This window comes from Ranitomeya imitator, chromosome 2, assembly GCF_032444005.1.
Source record: "Ranitomeya imitator isolate aRanImi1 chromosome 2, aRanImi1.pri, whole genome shotgun sequence".
NCBI classification, from domain to species: Eukaryota; Metazoa; Chordata; class Amphibia; order Anura; family Dendrobatidae; genus Ranitomeya; species Ranitomeya imitator.
Window position 1 is genome coordinate 274,759,808 of NC_091283.1, and position 10,195 is coordinate 274,770,002.

Below are 10,195 nucleotides of genomic sequence, written 5' to 3' on the forward strand. Positions count from 1 at the left end.
TCCCCGTTTCCTGGACTGTGTATGCGCACCGCACCTCCCAGTGCATGCTCCCATGTTAAGGGGGCAGCTTTCGCACAGGGTAAAATGCCTCCAGCCAATAGCCGGGAGGCATCTAGTTTAAGAGTGCGTCTGCAAGATGGTTCCCAGCTAATATCTGGGAGGCATCTTGTTTAAAAGGCACCCTCCCCAATAGGGTGATGTCAAGCACTACAGTGAATCATTAGTGAGTGAGGTGGCCTCAAAGTGAAGTTATGAGGTCCCCTGGTACTGATTGGTCCAGTGCCCTAAACCCGTAGTCCCTGGTAATTCTGCAGACAGTTCTGAATGTGAAATTTCTGGTCCTTGTGCGAAAAGTCCTGAACCTTGTCTTTGTCCTAGTGTGGCCAGTTCCTGAATCAGTATCCAAGACCTGTGTGTCTGAATGTGTGATATCTGAGTCCCCCGTATGTCCAGATTGTAACCGTTCTATAGAGGATCCATAACATAATAGTCTGAATGGAGCCCTAGTCCTATCCGTGTCTGCGTACCTGACCCCTGGGGTCAGCAGCTGCAGTACCGTGGACTGCCTAGGAGTGGTACCTGGTGGCTACCTGCAGCCAAGCCTGACTCCACCATCAGGAGCTCCAGTGAACACCTGGTAGCCCACTACACCCCTCCTAGGTAAGCCCGGCACAGTGGGCCCACAAATCACGTGTGCCACCTTCGTGCGTAACACAGACATCAAGTATCTTTCTCGTTTCAGTTGGAATCACAAAAAAGGTTAAAAATGATTATAGAGTAAGGAGATATTGAATAATACAATTCATTACACTGCCTATTGGTTTCTGCTGGAAATCCAAAGACAAAGAGTTACATAGTTACATAGTTATTAAGGTTGAAGGAAGACTTTAAGTCCATCTAGTTCAACCCATAGTCTAACCTAACATGCCCTAACATGTTGATCCAGAGGAAGGCAAAAAAACCCATGTGGCAAAGAGTAAGCTCCACATTGGGGAAAAAAACTCCACATACGGCAATCAGACTAATTCTCTGGATCAACGCCCTATCAAGGAATCTAGTGTATATACCCTGTAACATTATACTTTTCCAGAAAGGTATCCAGTCCCCTCTTAAATTTAAGTAACGAATCACTCATTACAACATCATACGGCAGAGAGTTCCATAGTCTCACTGCTCTTACAGTAAAGAACCAGCGTCTGTTATTATGCTTAAACCTTCTTTCCTCCAGACGTAGAGGATGCCCCCTTGTCCCTGTCTCAGGTCTATGATTAAAAAGATCATCAGAAAGGTCTTTGTACTGTCCCCTCATATTTATACATTAAAATAAGATCACCCCTTAGCCTTCGTTTTTCTAAACTAAATAGCCCCAAGTGTAATAACCTATCTTGATATTGCAGACTCCCCAGTCCTCTAATAACCTTGGTCGCTCTTCTCTGCACCCGCTCTAGTTCAGCTATGTCTTTCTTATACACCGGAGACCAGAACTGTGCACAGTATTCTAAGTGTAGTCGAACTAGTGACTTGTATAGAGGTAAAATTATGTACTCCTCATGAGCATCTATGCCTCTTTTAATGCATCCCATTATTTTATTTGCCTTTGTAGCAGCTGCCTGACACTGGCCACTGAACATGAGTTTGTCATACACCCATACACCCAGGTCTTTTTCATTGACGGTTTTGCCCAGAGTTTTAGAATTAAGCGCATAGTTATATATCTTATTACTTCTACCCAAGTGCATGACCTTACATTTATCCCCATTAAAGCTCATTTGCCATTTATCAGCCCAAGCTTCTAGTTTACATAAATCATCCTGTAATATAAAATTGTCCTCCTCTGTATTGATTACCCTGCAGAGTTTAGTGTCATCTGCAAATATTGAAATTCTACTCTCTGTGCCCCCTACAAGGTCATTAATAAATATGTTAAAAAGAAGAGGGCCCAATACTGACCCCTGTGGTACCCCACTGCTAACCGCTACCCAGTCCGAGTGTGCTCCATTAATAACCACCCTTTGTTTCCCTGAGCCAGCTCTCAACCCACTTACACATATTTTCCCCTATCCCCATTATTCTCATTTTATGCATCAACCTTTTGTGTGGCACCGTATCAAAAGCTTTTGAAAAGTCCATATACACTACATCCACTGGGTTCCCTTGGTCCAATCCGGAACTTACCTCTTCATAGAAACTGATCAAATTAGTCTGACATGAACGGTCCCTAGTAAACCGGTGCTGATACTGGGTCATGAGGTTATTCCTCTTCAGATACTCCAGTATAGCATCCCTTAGAATGCCCTCCAGTATTTTACCCACAGTAGAGGTTAAGCTTACTGGCCTATAATTTCCAAGTTCAGTTTTTGTCCCCTATTTGAATATTGGCACCACATTTGCTATACGCCAGTCCTGTGGTACAGACCCTGTTATTATGGACTCTTTAAAGATTAAAAATAATGGTCTATCAATGACTGTACTTAATTCCTGCAGTACTCAGGGGTGTATCCCATCCGGGCCCGGAGATTTGTCAATTTTAGTGATTTTTAGACGCCGCCGTACTTCCTGCTGGGTTAAGCAGGTGACACTTAATGTGGAATTTTTGTTATCACTGTTCATATTGTCTGCCATGGGATTTTCTTGTGTAAATACTGATGAAAAAAAGTCATTTAGCATATTGGCTTTTTCCTCATCCTCATCCACCATTTCACCCAGACTATTTTTAACCCCTTAGTGACGGAGCCAAATTTTTGAAATCTGACCAGTGTCACTTTATGTGGTGATAACTCTGCAACGCTTTAACAAATCCCACTGATTTTGAGATTCTTTTTTCGTGACACATTATACTTTATGATACTGTTAAGTTTAGGTCAATATGTTTTGTGTTTATTTATAAAAAATATTAAAAATTTGAGAAAAATTTTAAAAAATTAGCAATTTTCAAACTTTGAATGATTATCCCTTCAATCCAGATGGCCATATCACAGCAAACCATTAATAAACAACATTTCCCACATGTTTGCTTTACATCAGCACCATTTGTAAAATGTTATTTTGTTAACATTTTAGGAGGTTTAAAAATGTAGCAGCAATTTTTCATTTTTTCAAGGAAATTTACAAAATTTATTTTTTTAGGGACTTATCCATGTTTGAAGTGACTTTAGGGGTCTCATATATTGGGAAACCCCCAAACGTGATACCATTTTAAAAACAGCACCCCCTGCCATATTGAAAACTGCAGTTTATTAACTCTTCAGGTGCTTTACAGGAATTAATGCAAAGTGGCATGATAGGAATGAAAATGTGCATTTTTACCACCTAAATGTCTCTAACTTCTGAACAGATTACTACAGCAATCAGACTCTAAGGTCTCGAATTGGTCATGAACTGCCATGGCAAACATAAGGACCACAAAATCAAGATCTGAGGGCACCAATTTGGTTAAATAGGAAGCCCCAACACTTTGTTAACCATTTATAATGATGTAGTCACTATTGACAGCAGCTTCTAAGGGGTTAAACAGAGTTGGACGGTGCAAACACTGATCGTGGCTGATGCAGCAAGTTGTCAGCTATAGTGGACAGCCGACAGCTGCTGGATTGTCACCTGTATGGGGAGGCTATTCTCTTATATCTCAGGTCAGTTATAAGACGTATTGGCTGTCATTAAGGGGGGGCAACACTATTATTTTTTAGTTTCTTACTATTTACGTAGTTAAAGAATATTTTGGGATTATTTTTCCTCTCTCTGGCAATGAGTCTCTCTGTTTCAATCTTTGCTGCCTTGATTTGCTTTTTACAGACTTTATTTAATTTTCTGTATTTATTTAATGCCTCTTCACTACCTACTTCCTTTAATTCTCTAAATGCTTTCTTTTTGTCACTTATTGCGCCCCCTACAGCTCTATTTAGCCATATTGGTTTCCTCCTATTTCTAGTATGTTTATTCCCATACGGTATTTACTGTGCACAAGTCCTATCCAGGATGCTAAAAAAAGTCTCACATTTTCTTTGTGTATTTTTATGTCTCAGAATATCGTCCCAGTTAATTGCACCAAGATCATCTCTCATCCGTTGGAAATTTGCCCTCCTGAAGTTTAGTGTCCATGTAACCCCTCTACTACACATCTTATTAAAGGATACATGAAAACTTATTACTTTGTGATCACTATTCCCCAAGTGACCCCCAACCCTTATATTTGCTATGCGGTCTGGCCTGTTTTTTAATATTAGGTCTAGCAGTGCCCCCCTTCTTGTTGGGTCCTGAACCAGTTGTACAAGGTAATTGTCTCTCATAGTTGTCAAAAACCGATTACCTTTGCTGGAACTGCAGGTTTCTGTTCCCCAATCTATTTCAGGGTAGTTGAAGTCCCCCATAATAATGACTTCTCCTTGAGTCGCAGCTTCATCTATTTGCTTTACGAGGATATTCTCCATTGCTTCCATTATTTTTGGAGATTTGGAGAGTGACAAACTATGTATAGCCGCCACAGCAAAATTCTTGACATGCCCTTAACTGCACCCATAGCCAGACCCATTTACCATTTTTTCCTTCCCTGGCAGGAGGAGATGTCAGAAGGAGGCATGAAGGCAGTCAGGGACATTCAGCAGACTGCCAGGATGACAGGACATAGACCCAAATCTGGGACTGTTCTGCTGTATTCGGGATGGTTGGGACCTATGGATTTATTCTTTGTTTATTCCTTCAGTTATAGCAGCCAGAACTTTTTCATTTTTACATAAGGTTCATTATATGAGATCTTGCTTTATCAGTGGGACAAGCTGTCAGTTTTTCATTAAAGGCCATTGTGCCAAATACGTCTGTGAGACCATGTTCACACATAGCCGAAACGTTGCAGGTTTTCATGCACTTGTTTTATACGGACGTGGGAAGGAATCCTCAGGTAAATGTTATTTTTTTTACTATTTTGTGTTGTATGACGACCTGAATTAAATGTATAATTATTCAATGTTTAAAAATTGTTAATTTTTTAAAATTGTTGTCAAAACGTCAGATATTTTTTATAAATAAAAGCAAAACATATAAACCTAAATTTACCACTAACAAAATACAATGTTTCATGAAAAAAACAATCTTAAAAATCACTGAAATATGTGGAAACATTTGAAAATTTTTACCACATAATGTAAATTCAGGTTAGATTTGAACATTTAAGTTTGGGCACAAAGTGGAAAAAAACTGCAATAAATCATTATTCTAATTGTTATTTTATAGGAAAAAAATCTCTGACTTCTATTTCAGCTCTAGAATGCAGGTACATAGGAATACACTGGTATATAGGAATGTATCTCTATGTACCAGCACAGGAAGTTGTGTGTTTGATCACCAGGGCCCAGACGTGAAGAAAAGTGAAGAATGAGTTAATTAGAGCACAGAGATGTCGGCCTTCACCCAGAATCAGAGAAGGAACCAGTGAGCACTAAACACAGTGAGCTGGAGAGGAGGCGACTTAGGCTTCTTTCACACTTCAGTTGTTTGGCGTCAGTCACTTCCGACATAGTGACGGATCGACGGATCCGTCACAATTGTTGAGAAAACGGTTCTAGTGGATCCATTTTTTTGACGGATCCGTTACTTGGGGGTTGTCTGGGAAAAGTATCTACTTTTTTGAGCATGTGCAATTGAAAAAGCGGATTGGGGCGACGGATCCGCCGAAATGACGGTCGCGACGGATCCGTCGCCCATAGGCGGCCATTCTATGGAATGGCGGACGCGACGGATCCGTCGCAATCCGCCATTTCGGCGTTGACAAAAAACGTTATAATGTCCGTCCATGTCTAGATGACGTCCGCCAAATTTCGACGGATCCGTCGCATGGCGGATGGAACGGAGGACCATCCGTCACAATCCGTCGCTAATGCAAGTCTATTGGAAAATAACGGATCCGTAAAAAAAAAAAATGACGGATCCGTTATTTGAGGAAAATGGCAGTTTTAGACTGACGCCAAACAACTGAAGTGGCAGTTACAGGCACACAGTGAGAGTCGGGACGTTGTCCTGAACACCCGGGAGAGTTACCCCAAATTGGGACTGTGCTGCTAGACGGCTGGAAGCAATGAATAATGGGGACTCTGCAGCACCGACCTCCACCCACAGAGCCGCACTCCACACAGAGAATAATGGGGCCTCCAGCACTGACCTCCACCCACAGAGCCGCACTCCACACAGAGAATAATGGGGCCTCCAGCACTGACCTCCACCTGCAGAGCAGCACTCCACACAGAGAATAATGGGGCCTCCAGCACCGACCTCCACCCACAGAGCCGCACTCCACACAGAGAATAATGGGGCCTCCAGCACTGACCTCCACCTGCAGAGCCGCACTCCACACAGAGAATAATGGGGCCTCCAGCACCGACCTCCACCCACAGAGCCGCACTCCACACAGAGAATAATGGAGCCTCCAGCACCAACCTCCACCCGCAGAGCCGCCCTCCACATAGAGAATAATGGAGCCTCCAGCACCGACCTCCACCCGCAGAGCCGCACTCCACATAGAGAATAATGGATCCTCCAGCACCGACCTCCACCCGCAGAGCCGCACTCCACATAGAGAATAATGGAGCCTCCAGCACCAACCTCCACCCGCAGAGCCGCCCTCCACATAGAGAATAATGGAGCCTCCAGCACCGACCTCCACCCGCAGAGCCGCACTCCACATAGAGAATAATGGAGCCTCCAGCACCAACCTCCACCCGCAGAGCCGCACTCCACATAGAGAATAATGGAGCCTCCAGCACCGACCTCCACCCGCAGAGCCGCACTCCACATAGAGAATAATGGAGCCTCCAGCACCGGCCTCCACCCGCAGAGCCGCACTCCACATATATGGCTGTTCTGTGCGCACAGGACCTTTGAAGAGGTCACAGGAGGGGAGGAGTCAGGGGTCACATGATCAGGAGCCTCAGTGTATGCAGGACTCTGCTGTGCTGGTTGTCATGGTGCTGGATGAGGGGAAGTTTATGTGTGGGGTCAGGAGGGGTTTACAGTGTGGATGTAGCAGAGCCATGTGTGTACTGAGCGGAGCCGTGTGTGTACGATGTGTACGAAGCGGAGCTGTGTGTGCGCGGAGCGGAGCCGTGTGTGTACGGAGCAGAGCCGCGTGTGTATGAGGTGTACGGAGCGGAGCCGTGTGTGTACAAAGCGGAGCCGTGTGTGTACGAGGTGTACGGAGCGGAGCCGTGTGCGCGGAGTGGAGCTGTGTGTGTACGGGATGGCCCATTCACATGTCTTGGGTGGCCATCTGGGTGTGGACAAAACTCAAGAATGGGAAGTACCATTTGAGCTAATTGCTATGGACTTGTTATGCCCCCTGGTTAAATCTGCTAGTGGGCATTAATACATGGTGGTCATCCTTGGCTATGCTACGTGGTAACCTGAAGCAATTCCCCTGAGAAATTTCTCAATGAAAAGTATAGCTCGCAAGTTGGTACACGGTTTTCCATGGACAGGATTATAGAGGGAGATCCTGACCGACCAAGGAACACTATGAGTAAGGTGATGAGTAGTGTTGAGCGATACCGTCCGATACTTGAAAGTATCGGTATCGGATAGTATCGGCCGATACCCGAAAAATATCGGATATCGCCGATACCGATATCCGATACCAATACAAGTCAATGGGACATCAAGTATCGGAAGGTATTCTCATGGTTCCCAGGGTCTGAAGGAGAGGAAACTCTCCTTCAGGCCCTGGGATCCATAGGGATGTGTAAAATAAAGAATTAAAATAAAAAATATTGATATATTTACCTCTCCGGCGGCCCCTGAACTCAGCGCGGGTAACCGGCATGCTTCTTTGTTCAAAATCAGCGCTTTTAGGACCTGAGAATCACGTCCCGGCTTCTGATTGGTCGCGGGCCGCCCATGTGACCGCCACGCGACCAATCACAAGCCGCGACGTCACCGCAAGCTATTAACGCGCTCATTTTTAAAAATGAGCGCGTTAATGACTTTCAAAGACGTAGCGGCTTGTGATTGGTCGCGGCCACACGACCAATCACAAGCCGCTACGTCTTTGAAAGTCATTAACGCGCTCATTTTTAAAAATGAGTGCGTTAATAGCTTGCGGTGACGTCGCGGCTTGTGATTGGTCGCGTGGCCGCGACCAATCACAAGCCGCTACGTCTTTGAAAGTCATTAACGCGCTCATTTTTAAAAATGAGCGCGTTAATAGCTTGCGGTGACCTCGCGGCTTGTGATTGGTCGCGTGGCGGTCACATGGGCGGCCCGCGACCAATCAGAAGCCGGGACGTGATTCTCAGGTCCTAAAAGCGCTGATTTTGAACAACGAAGCCTGCCGGTTACCCGCGCTGAGTCCAGGGGCCGCCGGAGAGGTAAATATATCAATATTTTTTATTTTAATTCTTTATTTTACACATCTCTATGTATCCGATACCGATACCCGATACCACAAAAGTATCGGATCTCGGTATCGGAATTCCGATACCGCAAGTATCGGCTGATACCCGATACTTGCGGTATCGGAATGCTCAACACTAGTGATGAGGGAACTGTGTAAGACCCTGCAAATTACACAACTGAAGACGTCCATGTACCATCCTCAGATGGAGGGCCTTGTGGAAAGATTCAATAAAACATTGAAGAATATGCTTAAGAAGGTCATAGAGAAGGTCGGTTGAGACTGGGACTGTCTCCTGCTTCATCTGTTGCTTTCTATCCAGGAGGTTCCACAAAGCTCTACTGGATTTTCTCTCTTTGTACTTCTGTATGGCTAACATCCGCAGGGTCTCCTTGATATAGCAAAGGAAACCTGGGAAGCCAAAATCACCGGAACTTCATCGAGCCCATAACCCAGATGCAGGAGAGGATTGTGAAGGTGATGCTCATCGTAAAAGGACATCTCCTGTAGAGACTCAATCCAGTGCCTACAACTGGTCAGCCAGGGTGAGGAAGTTCATCTCTGGGGATCGAGTCTTTGTAGTAATTCCCACAGTGGATAGTAAGTTATTAGGCAAAGGGCAAGGCCCCTATGAGGTGGGGGAGAAGCTTGGTGAAGTGAACTACACAATTATCCTCTACATCTGCATGTAAATACTGCAATTCACCAAGTAAAAGTTTGGTTGTTTTTACGAATCTTGTGTTTCCTGGATTAATAGCTGCCCTAGTTCCAGAAGAAGGAGTCCTGGACTCAGAAGGAGAAGAGGCCTGCAGTCCTAAAGTACATGTGATGCACCTCAAACACAGCAGTACACTGGGACATGAGATGTCTGTAGGATGCCGAAGCGAGTGGGAACAGAAGCTTGCCCACGACTACCTGGCTTGGGCATCTTAGATGCATACCTCCCAACTTTTGAAGTTGGGAAAGAGGGACAAAGCACATGATGCTCAATACTGTATAATGGCCCCACATGATGCTCAATACTGTATAATGGCCGCACATGATGCTCCATACTGTATAATGGCCGCACATGATGCTCAATACTGTATAATGACTGCACATGATGCTCCATGCTGTATAATGACCGCACATGATGCTCCATACTGTATAATGACCGCACATGATGCTCAATACTGTATAACGGCCCCACATGATGCTCAATACTGTATAATGGCCGCACATGATGCTCCATACTGTATAATGACCGCACACGATGCTCCATACTGTATAATGGCCACACATGATGCTCCATACTGTATATTGGCCGCACATGATGCTCCATACTGTATAATGGCCGCACATGATGCTCCATACTGTATAATGACCGCACAGGATGCTCCATACTGTATAATGACCGCACATGATGCTCCATACTGTATAATGACCGCACATGATGCTCCATACTGTATAATGGCCACACATGATGCTCCATACTGTATAATGACCGCACATGATGCTCCATACTGTATAATGACCGCACATGATGCTCCATACTGTATAATGACTGCACATGATGCTCCATACTGCATAATGGCCGCACATGATGCTCCATACTGTATAATGACTGCACATGATGCTCCATACTGTATAATGACCACACATGATGCTCCATACTGTATAATGACCACACATGATGCTCCATACTGTATAATGACCGCACATGATGCTGCGTACAGTATAATGACCACACATGATGCTCAATACTGTATAATGACCGCACAGGATGCTCCATACTGTATAATGACCGCACATGATGCTCCATACTGTATAATGACCGCACAT